The 14685-nt window shown below is 47.9% G+C and overlaps 1 protein-coding gene across 2 annotated transcripts in view; it reads left to right on the top strand.

The window, feature by feature from the left end:
* LOC147732647 (uncharacterized) overlaps positions 1-14685 on the top strand; it is a 583719-nt gene that overhangs the window by 338219 nt on the left and 230815 nt on the right. The gene's annotated exons all lie outside the window — the stretch shown is intronic.

A 14685-nucleotide genomic window follows, 5' to 3' on the forward strand; every position in this document is an offset into this window, starting at 1 on the left:
ATTGAAAGTATATTGCATTTATTTATTTATTAAATATAATTATTTGTATTTATATTATTATTTTATGTGTGTAGATGTATTTGTAATTTATGGTATTTGTTATTAAATTATAATTAATTAAAATAATTAATAAATATTGTTATTAAGTAAGTATATATTATATATTGTATGTTTATTTTTAATTTAAGTTTTATTATGAAATATGTATTATTTATTAATTTTAAACATTATTAAATATGTTTAAATATGTTTAATTTATTTATAAGTGTTATTTACTTTATTTAACTTATTTTGTACATAAAAAACAATATTTTTAATTACGATATTTTTAACATCGATATTTTAGTTTTGATATTTTTGTACTTACCATGTTGTAGATAGGGTGTCGATATACTTGCCTTCGATATTCCAGCGTCGATGTTGCTGTAGGTTGATATTCTGTCCGTCGATATTGTGTCAGAGATTCAATAGATTCAAGATAGTTGGTGATTTAGTTAATATACAGGCTGCAGAGTTCTGCCCGTAGGTCGCAGGCTCTCATTTACAGAAAAGTCTAAAGCAGTGCACATACTGGAGATGGACATTCGTGCTCAACATCACAGGTCACACTGTCTTAGTCAGGTAGTTAGCTCCCTACTAGAAGGAACTATGGTAAACAAAAAAAACAATTTTCAAGCATTTACTCGTTAAAATACTAAAGTCAAGCCCAAATCCCCCTTAACTTACAAATTTATGTAAAGTCTTGATTTCTATTCCACACCACAAACCAAATCCCTCTATTAATTGTGCCTCCAGCCCTTCGGCCTTGTTAGTGACTGATTCCCGCGCATCCTGTACCTCGTCCCTTCTTATGGGGAAACTCACCCTTGGTGATGCAGGGCTGGCTCTCTGAGTCCCTGGAGAGAGTTGTTGAGATCTTTTTGCAGGCAGTGGTGAACTATTTGGAGAAAGCTGTTGGGATTTTGGAGAAATTGTGCACTTTCAAGAGAGTTGCTGGGATCTTCTGGAAGGTATAGGGAGCCAGCTAGAAGGAAGCGGTTGGGGTTTTGCGGAAGGCGGAGGAGTGCACTTTCAAGAGGGGGCTTGGGGGTTTGAAGAGGGGCACTTTGGAGGGTGAGTTTGGGGTTTTGGAGAACGGCACTGGCGGTCCTTAACCCCTTGCATGCTGATGACGGCTCCCGTCCGTCATGCATCACGGTGGGCGTGTGCTGATGACGGCCGGGAGCCTTCATGACCAAGCCCGCGATTGGAATCTGCCACACAGGCGCAGAATTCCAGCCGCGGTCAAGGGGTTATGAGAGGAATCCGAGTTTGTGTAATTTCCCTGGAGAACAGTGCTGCAGGCAAGAAACATCGGAACACAAGGAAGACACCTCCCAACATCGGAATCACGCCGCCAGCTGTGTCCCACTCTCTCCTCCCCAGCCGTGGCTCCTGCAGTGTCCCTGGTGCCATGTGCGCTGCAAGCGGCGGACCCGCTCTCAAACTCTGCTTAAGCGCCTCCCCCTCCCGAGACACAAGTGGTGCGGCCGGACACTCACATGTCAGATGCGGGTGACTGGTACTGCTGGCTCTGGCACAGGATGGAGTGTACGCACGCCTGGCCCATCTCTCCTCATCCTCCTGCCGCCCTAGCAGCGGATGAGGGCTGGGGGTGCTGCCAAAGTGAGAGGAGACCCCGGGGAAGGTGCCAGGGTGGGGGGCTCTCCCGCTGCCCTCCTGCCTCACTCCGGTGCAGCGCCGCCTGGTAATGGAGCTAGCTGTTAGGAGCTGTCTCTCTGCCTCCCCCCACCCCACCCACCGCCGCAAGAGGGTGTCTGAGGACCTCTGCGGTAACGGATCCGAGTGGAGACTCCAATCAACATTTGTGCTCGCAAAAGAGCGCACGCCCCAACCTCACCACACACGCATTCCCACACCGAGTAGCTCTGAGACCACCTGCTTCACGCGCTAACTTTGTCACGTTTCCTCGCGTGGTTGGTAGGGACGCTTCCAGGAAACGGAATCAGACACAGCTCTGAGGTGATTGGCTATTTCTACCAATGCGTTGGTCTCGGAAATGGAAAAAGTACTGAAGTTGCAAATAACCATTCTTATAGTATCAAGATGGTGTAAATGGTGTAATAGTCTTTCGATGCAGTGGTATCCCATACCGGAAAATAGTCTGTTATTTTAAAAGTGTTGCACACGACCTTCAAACGGTTCATGTGATAAAAACAGTTATATTACCTTAAAGTGATAGTTACGCGTTTCCTACGTTTATGGATACAAGTTAAATATCCTTTATCTGCAATTCTAAAAGGCATATTTATGTAAAGCTTTCAAATAGAGGTCTGCATTTCTAGCTTATGCGTTCGATAATGTTTTCTTGTTATATTTCACCTCGCTCAACAGAATACTTCGTTAGTTCAATATGTCCGCCAAGTTACAAGTTGGCGTGACCGACCCTGGTCTCCAATACCAGGTAACTTTACAGGATCATTAGGGAAATACTGCTAGCTTGTGCCCTGTTCGCATTTAGAACCTCCTCCCCGCTAAGGCATATTACCCTGGGGGTTATACATCTTTGGTCGGGCCCTCCTACGATAGCATGGGTACGGACGGGTGGTCAGTAGGCCAACCCCCCACTCTTCCCACGCCAATAGAGGCACGCACTGCCAGGAGGCAAGAAAAGTATGGCGGCGGAGGTGCTGGAGCTTCTGCTGCGGGAAGAAGTGGCGGTCAGCGCCGTCCTGCATTATTTAAAGCGAGCGCATGGACTGCGGCCACTTCAGGTAAAGCCTATGCGCGTGTGGAGGCAAAAGGGCCGTCACTAGAGGGCAGATACTCACCCTCAGTAGATGGCAGCAAAGCAAACTCCGGCTGGAAAGCGGACCACGCCATGGCACCACCATATTTCTCCGAGGTCCAGCAGAAATGGCTCGGAGAAACGCCCCATCATTTTCAGACTGGGGGCGTGTTTTTCTTTCTTTCCTCTTCCGATTGGCTAGAATGTAAAATTCCTGCCAATGGGAAGAGGAGAGAAAGAAACTAAAAAACACACCCCTCAATCCGAAAACGACAGGGATTAAATGGAAAGACACCCCTCTTCTCCAGTGGCTGGCCTCCGTTTAGGAAGCCAGCCAATGGAGAAGAGGGGCGGGTTTATGCCCCATAAAATCTCACCAGCGAGACTGCGCAAGCGCAGCCTATGCAGGCGAGACCTAAAAACTGAAATCCTGTGCCTTGACGCCACGCAGGCCCCCCGCAGAGCACCTGAGTGTTGTGCCAGTGCGTCCAAACATCACACAATCACCCCCCCTTTCACAACGCTGCCTTGTGCACTCTCGCTGTGTGAGACATCGACCCCTTCATCTCTCTGCATCCCCGTGTGCACGTCACGCGCCACGGACTTCCTCTTCAGCAACGTCAGTCCACTCTTGTCGCTCTGCTTATAATTCCTTGTGTGAGCGACCCTTCACCGTGTCCTCACTCCCACGCCCCGTCTTTCTCTCTCCTCGCCTGTAAATAAAGCATTTTATCCTCGTTGCTGTACCCCCTTCACAAACGTTCCTTTAGAATCCCATTTAATACGCAACCATCGGTCTGCATGCTCTGCCGAGAGGCCAAGGATTGCATGAGAAAGGTGTCTGAGACTGTACACCTGTGTGTCCCATTGGCAGGCACGGTGAGACACTCGCACTGCCTTCAGCCTCAGCCCAGAGCTCTCAGTCGTGACCCATTATAAACCCACTTATCCCACCCCCATCCAGAACCAGAGCTCTCCCAGCAAAAATCATTAAAAAGGCATTTTGGACACGGATCGGGCACAGGTCCGGCAGCAGAAATTCAACTTTCCTTTACACCGAGTGGGTACATTAAAGGCAGCCGAACTGCAAGCTCCATTCATACAGACAACAGTGGTTAATTTATAAAAAACAATATGTGCGGGGATCTCATCAAGAGGCAGCTTGCACCAGCTCATTTCTCCTGTTAGTGCAGCCTAAAACAAAACCAACAACTAACCATGAAAATGAGGAGAGGGTGTGGTGTGGTATAATGGACAGGGTTGTTGACTTCAGAACTCAATCAATCAATCAATCAATTTGTAAAGCACGCTACTCACCCGTGAGGGTCTCAAGGTGCTGAAGGGGAGCTGCTACTGCTCGAATAGCCAGGTCTTGAGGTATTTCCTGAAGGTGAGATGTTCCAGGGTCAGTTGTAGGTGTGCGGGGAGGGAGTTCCATGTCTTGGCTGCCAGGTAGGAGAACGATCTTCCTCCAGTGGTTGTTCTGCGAATCAGAGGGACGGTGGTGAGGGCGAGGCTGGTGGAGCGGAGCTGGCGGGTGGGAGTGTAGAACAACAGGCGGTTGTTGAGGTATTCGGGGCCCGAGTTGTGGAGCGCTTTGTGTGCATGGGTGAGCAGCCTGAACGTGATCCTCTTGCTGACGCGGAGCCAGTGCAGGTTTCTCAGGTGGGCAGATATGTGGCTGTGGCGAGGGATGTCGAGGATGAGTCGTGCGGAGGCGTTCTGTATGCGTTGAAGGCATTTCTGAAGTTTGGCTGTGGTTCCTGCGTACAGGGCGTTTCCGTAGTCCAGCCGGCTGGTGACTAGGGCCTGGGTGACCGTTTTTCTGGTTTCGGTGGCGATCCACCGGAAGATCTTTCGGAGCATGCGCAGGGTGTTGAAACATGAGGAAGAGACTGCGTTGACTTGCTTGGTCATCGTGAGGGAGGAGTCCAGGATGAATCCCAGGTTGCGTGCGTGGTCCGTGGGTATCGGTGCGGTGCCCAGCGTCGTGGGCCACCAGGAGTCGTCCCAGGTGGGTGAGGATTGTCCGAGGATGAGGACTTCCGTCTTGACCGAGTTGAGCTTCAGATGGCTGAGCTTCATCCATTCTACAACATCTTTCAGTCAAACCTGGAAGTTGGCTTTGGCGGTGAGGGGGTCTTTGGTAAAGGAGAGTATCAGTTGGGTGTCGTCGGCGTAAGAGATGATGTTAATGTTGTGTTTGCGTGCGATGGCGGCTCGGGGGCTCATGTAGATGTTGAAGAGAGTAGGGCTGAGTGAGGAGCCCTGGGCTACGCCGCAGATGATCTTGGAGGCCTCGGAGTGGAAGGGTGGGAGGCGGACTCTTTGGGTTCCGTCAGAGAGGAACGATGTGATCCAGTCTAGGGCCTTTCCTTGGATCCCAGTGTTGTAGTGGCGGGTTATTAGGGTGCAGTGGCAGACAGTGTCAAAGGCTGCTGAGGGGTTGAGGAGGATGAGGGCGGCTGTCTTTCCTTTGTCCATCAGGGTCCTGATGTCATCGGTGGCTGCGATGAGAGCGGTCTCGGTGCTGTGGTTGGCTCGGAATCCGGACTGGGATGGGTCGAGCGAGTTATTTTCTTCGAGGAATGCTGTCAGCTGTTTGTTGACGGTCTTCTCAATGAGTTTAGCCGGGAAGGGGAGGAGAGAGATGGGGCGGAAGTTCTTGAGGTCTTTGAGGTCCGCTGTTGGTTTCTTCAGTAGGGCGTTGATTTCTGCATATTTCCAGCTTTCAGGGAATGTGGCTGACGTGAGGGAGTTGTTAATGACCTTCTGGAGGTGGGGTGCAATGATGGTGTCGGCTTTGGGTAACCAGGTTTGAGAATCAACATCCACATCTGCTCAACACACTGTGATTCTGGGCAAATCACTTAATCTCCCGGTGCCTACCATAAATTAATTTGTTCTTAACTGATGCTCATGAAAAGCGTCTGTGTTTATGATTACGTTCTTGTGCTGAGCACCGGAAACCACTGGCTCTAATTAAGCATTGACGCACAACAAGTACAGCTGAGGTAGCGGCCTTGCAAGCATTCCTCACTCACAAACAAGTACAATGAGCAGCCATTTACTCTTTCTCTGATACACCTAGCTCATTCAGCACAGACACCAACAGTGAAAGCTTCTCTCGCTCTCTCGCACACAGAACAAGCGTGGCATGGACATCAGCAGTACAGGCTTCCTTCATAGACATCAGCACAGTGCAGGCAGTGGTATTCCCGCTTTCATGCACAGAACACAAGAACCGCACAGATATCCACAATGCAAGCTTCCCTCAACACAAAGAACAGGTCCATCTTAAACAACAGTATTGAAAGTGTCTCTCATTCACACATCAGGTACATCATAGGCAGAAGCATTGCAAGCGTCTTTAATCTTTAGGGCATACCTCAAGCTTCTTTGGGGCATAGGTATGAAGCATACAACATTGCAAATTTCCTTCATGTACAAACAGGTAACAGGTGCTCAAGTTTCGCAGATGCACTAGCCACAAAGGTTTCTAGCACACAGAAGATATCCATGTAGGTTACCGGCTAGAGCGGCTGACTTAGAAGGTGGGGAACCGGGTTCTAGTTGGACAGGAGGCTCAAGCATCCTGTGATTCTGGGCAAATCACTTAATCTCCCCATCCCTAAAAATGAATGTGTCCGTCTGCAATACAACTGGTGCTCATGTAAAGCACTCTGATGCCTTCGGGTCGAGTTCGCGCTACATAAATCTGCACACACACAAAAAATACCAGCTAACAACGCTGCAAACTTCTTACAGACAAAGACCGCCGACATGGTGGGCATCACCAGTGCAGGCTTCCCCTCACAGCTGCAATACATTCAACAGCAGTGCAACCTTTCATCCCTAGGGCATGTGTGGCAAAAGACAGCAGCAATACAAGCTCCATTTAAACGCAAAACAATGAATGCAACGGAAGCAGTTGTCCGTGTTTAACACTCACAGCTGAAACATGCAGTATATTTGTGCGTGCCTCTGAAACACTGCATGTAGATCACATTGTGCATCAATGCACGCTCTCCTCTACAGAACAGGTACGACAAAGAAAGCATCCCTCAGCCACTGAACAGAGGCAGCAGCACTGCAAGCTGCTTTTACATGAACAGATTGAGCAAAAATTGTGCAACCTTCATTCTCAGTAGTTGCTTCACTCACAAAAATCACCCATGTGCCTCAGCTCACCAATGTATGGACAAATCAAAGGTGTGAAAGTTAAATTTGGTCCAAACACTCACCCCGCTATCAATGGTAATATATCAGCACTGAGTCCTTGCCCATCCAGTCCTGCGCCTCACTGCTGAAACTGCCAGAAAGACTGCCTATAAGCAGTTTATTGGAATTATGCGAGAGGGGAAGACCAACTTATGTAGCAGAGTTGCCTATATTATGCAGCAAGAGAAAACAAATTATGCATCGTGACAGTAATACTCAATTATAGTGTTGTTTTACAAATAGTATAAAGTGCTTTAAATGGGCAGATACTGTTCGGTGCTGAGTACCTGCACTTCTTTAATTTGAAAGGGAGAGTACCGGCACTTCTCCTCACTGCTGAAATACATTTAATGGGAGCGTACTGGCACTTCCGAGGAGCGAACAGATACTCTAAATAGTGAGTACCTGCACTCCTATATTTCCATTTAAAGTACTGAGTATGGCCAAAGGGTTCCCCTTCTCAAATTTAACCCCAAGCATATCAAAAAGCAACTGGAAGGTGACCAGTCAATTCAATTCAATAATTCTTTATTCAGTACTTAAAAAATACCATAAAAGTACATTTAAAGCGATTAAAATCCATACGTGCAATTCTTAACACATAGTTAGAGACAGTTAAACAAGCAATCAGCAACGCCCTCTTGAGTTCCTTAACCTTACGGCGACCTTAATAAAATTCATAATACAACACAGTGTATAAGGATCATTAGCCCTTTGTAAAAATAACAGAGCAACCTTGGCATGTTTAAACTTAGCCTGTTTTAAAATTGCTATTAAAAAACTATGCCTAGGTAAAACATAGTATGGACATAATAATACAAAATGAAGGGTGTCCTGCGGAGACCTCTTGTGGCAGCCGCAGGCACCCTTCTGCTCAACGGTTGAGGTAAAACCTGGTGGATCAGCCAGTAGGTGATGTAAAAACTTGAGCCTAAAGCGAGTAATTAAAAATCTGTCCTGGGCGTTATACATAAGAGCAAGGTAAGGTTCCATTCCTTCCGCTGTTTTCACCATATTGTGGGCACAGACTGAGGTTTTGCTTTCTTCCCTGGCCGCTCTACGTGCGGCTGCGTCATCCAAGAATTTAGTTTTAACTCTCAATGTGTCTTGGGGGATAATTTCCATCGGGTTGGTAAAAAGATCCTTACAACCAATTCCCTCAAGTGTGGACTAGACATATTTTAGCCAGGGAATACTCATTCCATTATCCCTGTCCATACAGTCTCTAATTATCTGTCTGCTCACGTCTGCCTCTGTATTTGATCAAATCTTTAGCCAGGCCATTAGGGGTTTGACCAGGGCCCGACTGGGAACCACAACCGGCCCTGGCAAAGTGCTCGCCCCTCCCCACTCGGGGAATTGGATGTGCCGCCGAGCTCTTTGCCGGGGTTGGTTTTCGGCCGATTTTGTTACAGGGCCGATTTTGCAGCTATGCTGCAAAAATGGCCCTGTAACAAAATCGCCCCCAAGGGGCCCAAAACCGTCCCCCACCCGTGCAGCGCACTGGGGAATTGCCCGGTGCCCGCTATGGCCAGTCCGGCCAGGTCCTCAATGTATACCCGTCCTAATTCTTCATGAATAATATAGGCGGGGATACTTTGTGGGGTTTTGAGGATCTTTCTCAGATATTTGTTCTCCTCTATCTGTAATTTCTGGATATTGACAAAACCCCAGACTTCGGACCCATATATCGCTTTTGAACAACATATTGAGCTGTACAGGTTCATAACCTGTTCTGGCGACCACCAGCCCAGCCTACGTCCATAATTCATAATCGCCCCAGTCGAGGCCACTAGTTTGGAACACCGCTCTTTAATAAAGGTTTAAAATTGACAAAAGCCCATCCAGTAACAAGCCAAGGTAAGCGAAGGTCTGTACTTGGCCTAATGTATGTGTGCCTATTTTATATGAAAACTTTTTGCAGGGTTTAGTTCCCGCCAGTATAACATATGATTTTGTTAAGTTTGCCGACAGGTCTAGGGTGGCCATAAAACTGACAAACCCATCTATTAGGCACTGCACCCTAGGGGTGCGGTTTAGGAGAACCACATCGTCTGCGTACAGAAGCACGGGGACCGAGCGGGACCCTACGCAGGGGGAATCTACTTTTAATTTGCCTAGTGCCTGATCTAGATTGTTAATATAAAGGGAAAATAAAAACGGGGCCAGGATACATCCCTGTCTGACCCCGCTTTTACAGGCAAAAGGTGCTTTGGTGCCCCCTTCCAGATTGTAACGTACTTTGGCAGTAGTATTCCAATGCAAGGCTTTAAGTATATTAACCAGGCCCTGGACAACCCCTAAACTGGACATCAGGACCCACAGCTTTTCTCTATTAACATGGTCAAAGGCTGCAGTGAGGTCCATAAACCCCAAGTATATCGCCTCGTTACTAGCTATAGTGCATTTTGCCACCAGTAAATAAAGGTTCAGGCACTGGTCTGTAGTAGATCTCCCTGTCATGAAGCCATACTGAATATCTGTGATGATGTGATGTTCATTGGCCCAGTCCGTAAGACGATTAAGTACTGCTCGTCCCAGCACCTTGGCCGTGACATCAATCAAAGATATGGGGCGGTAGCACTGGAGGTTATCCCTGTTCCCTTTTTTAAAAATGGGGACTATAGTTGCCGAGGACCATGAACGCGGAAGGCCAGTTGCGATCGCCGCGTTAATCACCCTTGTGAGTATGGGGGCCCACATGTCCACCTTACCCAGATAAAGATCTGGCGGGATGCCGTCCAGTCCTGGCACTTTATTTTTCGTTAGGCCCTGTATGCCCGCTATTACTTCCTCCAAGGAAAATTCAACTGTGGTGGCCCACCAAGATCCCTTCCCTTCGTCCTTATTATTCTCAATAGTATGATTATACAGGCTTTTAAAATGGTCATACCATTGTGCTGGCAAGATGGTGGTGCCAACTTCTGGGGCATTTGTGTCCTGGAAACAAGGGTTGTTTATTATTTTCCAGAACTCTGTTAGGTCCCTTCTGTCCGCTGCGTAACTTAGGTCTTCCTATGCTTGGAATCGGAGGGAGTGTTTCCTGCACTTGAGCGCCTTTTTGTATGCTATCCTGCACTGTGTGATGCACGACTTATCTCGTGGCACAGTTTTCCAGCTAGATTTTAGCTCTTTCTGTGCCCGGGAACAAGCATGGTCAAACCATCTTGGGGTGGCATTTACTTTTCCTTGCTTTTTAGTCTTTAATAGTCTGTCTATTACGAGCGCCACTTCCTCAATGCCTTGACCACAGCGGATCCCTCCACTGATAGGTCAAGACACACCCCAAGCATTTCATTCCCTGTCTCCATTAGGGATTTATAAAAAGCATCCCTGTCCACTTTGGACCATCTAAGCCGCCTCCACTGGTCCGTTACTCTCTCAATGCTGACTGTCCCTACGCTTCTTTTAGCGTTTCTGCCAGACAAATTTGCTATTACCAGCACTAAGGGGTTGTGATCGCTGAATATGCTCCATTCGATCTCTGCCCCTCTTATCCAGTTCTTAAACTTGAGACCATTACGTAATCAATAAAGGAGCGACACCCTCTGCCCTTGTATGTTGGGTTAACCTCCCCTCCACTTCCTGTAGCCACTATATCTAGAGTGTGAATGAGGGTATGATTTTTTTAATACCCTGTCCAATTCCATCCCCTCGCCAGAGTGCTGAAAGTGAGGGCATTCCTCCATCGGGCAACGATGCCAGTCCTCATTGACAGGGATCAGGTTTGGGCACAGGTGGCAATTGAAGTCACCCGCTAATACCACTAACGGGGCCACTGCTCCCTTCCTCAAGGATGTTTCTGCACTTAATCAGTTGTCTAGTTCTCTTATTGTGGTTCCCCTCCCATTAGCTGCCGCTGTATTATACAAATTTATCAGAATAACATTTAGCCCAATAGTATGAAACCCAAGAGCCTGCAAGTTATTAGTGGGCCAATTTAAGTTTGTCCATACTCCTTCCAGCTGTAAATCTACGAATATGAAAAGTCCACCCATAGCTCTTTCCGATGTTGATTTCAATGCAGGCACGGAGAAACGCTTGTATCCTGCTAGGTGAAAAGGGCTACAATCAATCACCCAGGTTTCCTGCAAAAAAATTACCTGGAACCTGGTGATATACTTCCTCCACTCCTGGTTGTCAAATTTTGTTGATAAACCAGCTATGTTCCACGAGACCAGTTTTATCCCCTCCTGCATTTGTATCTCTCTAGGCCTTGCTTTAGATGCACAGTCTGGCTTCAGCTCCGGGAACCCCTGAGTATAATTACATATGGGGCCGCTTCTGGGGGTAGGTTTATACAGGGTAGAGGGTTAACAGGTGCTTTGGGGTGGTGGCGCTTTGGGTTTACACCGGGGAGCAGATTCTCGGGGCAGTTGCTTATGAGCTGCAGCTTGTGAGATGTGTGTTGCTGAAACATGAGTAAAATCGCCTAAGTTCCCAGTATGGCCCATAGGGGGACAACTGGCATGAGGCTGTTGAGGGTTTGGGGGCAATAGGGGACACATAACAGTGGTAGTATGCACTTCTGGAGGGTTACTTGATAGTGCGACTAACGGGGGCGTAGTGATAGTCATGGTGATATTAGGAGTTGCTAGTGAAGGTGCAATATTACCCGCCCTACCCCCTTTGATTTGACTAGCGTTACCACTTTATCTAACCGGCTTAGAATTAGTTTCAATTGTGTGTTAATAAGCAACAAAATAATTCTGCAAATCACTGATAATTTGCGATACCCAGTTTGGGGGTACTTGTGGTAGAAACCCGTCTGCCTTGGATACCTCTGTAGCCACATTACTATTTCCAGTCGGGGCAGTGGTGGTTTTCCCCCCTTCTGCCTCGGTTTCTTGGTATTTAACTTCCTTTTCCTGACTGTTTGTCCCTTCCCCACCTCTATCGGTGTCACTAATATATTGTTAATCGCCAACTGGGAGCAAGGAATGTCAGGTGGTGGAGAGACTACTGGGTCATTTCTGGGACTTACTGCCATGTTGATCTCGTGTTCTTGTGTCAATGCCGTAAGATCAATTTGCGGGGTTAGTAAGAGTCGCCTCTCGGTGCGCTCGATTTTATTGGCGACCACACCGATGGCTTTTCGCAACGTTGTGTCAATTGCAGTGGGCTGAGCAGGTTTGGTTACAGAGCGGGGGTTCGTCGAAGGATTCATGTTCAATTTGGCAGATCTTGTTTGTACAGTGCTAGCCATTATGTATGAATTCTACCGGTTTACTAGCTAAAATACAATCACTTCGAAGATGCAGGAGCAACACTCAAAAACGAGTAAACGAGAACAAGGCCAGCTAAAGGGTCCAACAAAACCACCCCGACACAACAGAAAGGAAAAATATAATCCTTCTTCAGCCCTGCTTGAAGTCTCAGGCAGTGTTGTTTGGCTAATTTCCCAGTCCAGTCATTCATATGCAGTGACTCTACATCTTGGCTAGTCCTCTGCTGTGTTCTTGTTCACCGTCTGAGTTCCCAGTGGTCTTCACAGAGGGGGGCCCAGCCCGGCCTATGCCGGCCTCTGACGGCCACAGACACAGACGGCCCTTTGCCCGGGCTTAGCCCGGCGCCCGCCCGCGCGCATCCCACGTTACGGGAGGAGCCACTTGTTTTTATGTTCCTCCAGTTACAAGGGGGAGGGGCGAGTCCTCCAGTTCGAGCCCCACAGCGTCCTGGGGCTTGATGTCCTCTACAGCCCCGTACAGACTCACAGCCACAACCAGCAGCGTGATGCGTCTCCCGCGAAGCGGGAGACACGAGCAGTTCAAATAACCCCCGGTCACAAGGGGGAGGGGCGAGTCCTCCGGTTCGAGCCCCTCAGCGTCCTGGGGCTTGAAGTCCTCTGCAGCCCCCTACAGACTCACAGCCACATCCAGCAGCGCGAAGCGTCTCCCGCGGAGCGGGAGACGCGAGCAGTTCAAATAACCCACGGTCACAAGGGGGAGGGGCGAGTCCTCCGGTTCGAGACACAGCCTCCTGGGGCTTGAAGTCCTCTACAGCCCCCGACAGACTCACGGCCACAACAAGCAGCGCGATTCGTCTCCCGCGGAGCGGGAGACGCGAGCAGTTCAAATAACCCCCCGGTCACAAGGGGGTGGGGCGAGTCCTCCGGTTCGAGTCCCACAGCGTCCGGGGGCTTGAAGTCCTCTGTAGCCCCCTACAGACTCACAGCCACAACCAGCAGTGCAATGCGTCACTGTAGAGTCACTGAGTCAGCATTTGAAACGACTCACAAAATAAAAAAGACTGCAGAACTTGTATTTAAACTGACGAGACCGGCAGTGAAAATTGGATGAGTGAGGCGGGCTCTAAAAAGCATGGATTGTGGAGAGAGAGGCTGTGAAATCAAACACTTTGTGGAGACTCGCTCGGACATAAGGCACAGATTGTGAGGGCAGGCTTGGAAAAAAAGGAAAACATTGTGGAGACAAGCTAGAGAAAAAGAAGAGAATTTGGAGATAAGCTCGGAAACCAAGAGCTGTTTGCAAAGTAATCAAACAGATGTGGAAAAAGGTTGTGAAACAAGGAGCAGGTGGTAGAGGCAGGCTGTATAGCAGGGCACCGGCTGTGAATCAAGGCACCGGATCTGAAGCTACTCTTGAAAAGTAGGCGTAAGCTGGAGACTGAAAAGCCTGGCCGAGGGAAGGGAGTCTGGCCCTACAGTCAATCTTCGCAAAGAGCTATTCACTGCAAAGTAACATGTGCTGTTCCATTTTTAGTAACTTTTGATCTGTTTGTGCTGGAAGCATTTTTTTGTTAAAATCTACGAATTATGGATTTTCTCGTAAGTATCTTGAAACATAAATTAACATAACTGATATCTATAGGACATGGCAGGCCCAGGCTATAATCCTGACTTTCTTTCTCAAGCAACAAAACAGTGTGATCTGGAGCAAAGCACGCTATCCGTCCCAGCGCCTTCGTTGCCATTTTGAAGGGTAAGGCACCTGGGGCATTGGTGGAATGTGTTTTAATGAAAAAAGTAATTTTATATTGTGGCCAGATCTGCCGACTTTGGAACTGGGGGACTGTGTTTGAGTCTCAGCGATGGTTCAACATCCTGTGATTCTTGGCAAACCACTTAATCACCCTGTGCCTTAAATACAGAATGTGTTCCTGTGTAATGTAACTAAAATCTCTCCCATAAAGCCACCTAATTGAGTTTGCGCTTGGTGGACCAGGAAAAGGAGGGTACTCATCAGTGAGACTTGTTGCACGGCAATGCAGAGTGAGGCGCGTTGCTTGGTTGCTGAAGATTTAATATTAGATAGAGGGTGAATAGGTGAAAGATGCTTGGGTGGACAGTTGAACAGGCGGCCAGGTGGAAGGGTGGATTTACACGCTGATCTCAAGGTACAGCGGATGGGAAGATGGACATATGAATAGGTAGGTGCTGGTGAATGAATGATGCATTGAGTGATAAATAGGTGAATAAGGTGAGTGAGTGAATGATTTCTATATGGGTGTATAGGTTGACAAACCGTTAGAGCGATTAAACATTGGGTGGACTGGATGACTATCTGATAGATGTATTCACAAATCATTTGTAGGACAAGTGAATGGATGGATTAATAAATTGATAATTTTGTGGCAAAACAGATGGAGAAAGTAAAATATAGGTGGTGGAAATGATGGAAGACACATTGATGTATTAACTGCAGGATGTATAGATG

This window comes from Lissotriton vulgaris, chromosome 2_1 (genome assembly GCF_964263255.1).
Source record: "Lissotriton vulgaris chromosome 2_1, aLisVul1.2, whole genome shotgun sequence".
In the NCBI taxonomy this organism is placed as follows: Eukaryota; Metazoa; Chordata; class Amphibia; order Caudata; family Salamandridae; genus Lissotriton; species Lissotriton vulgaris.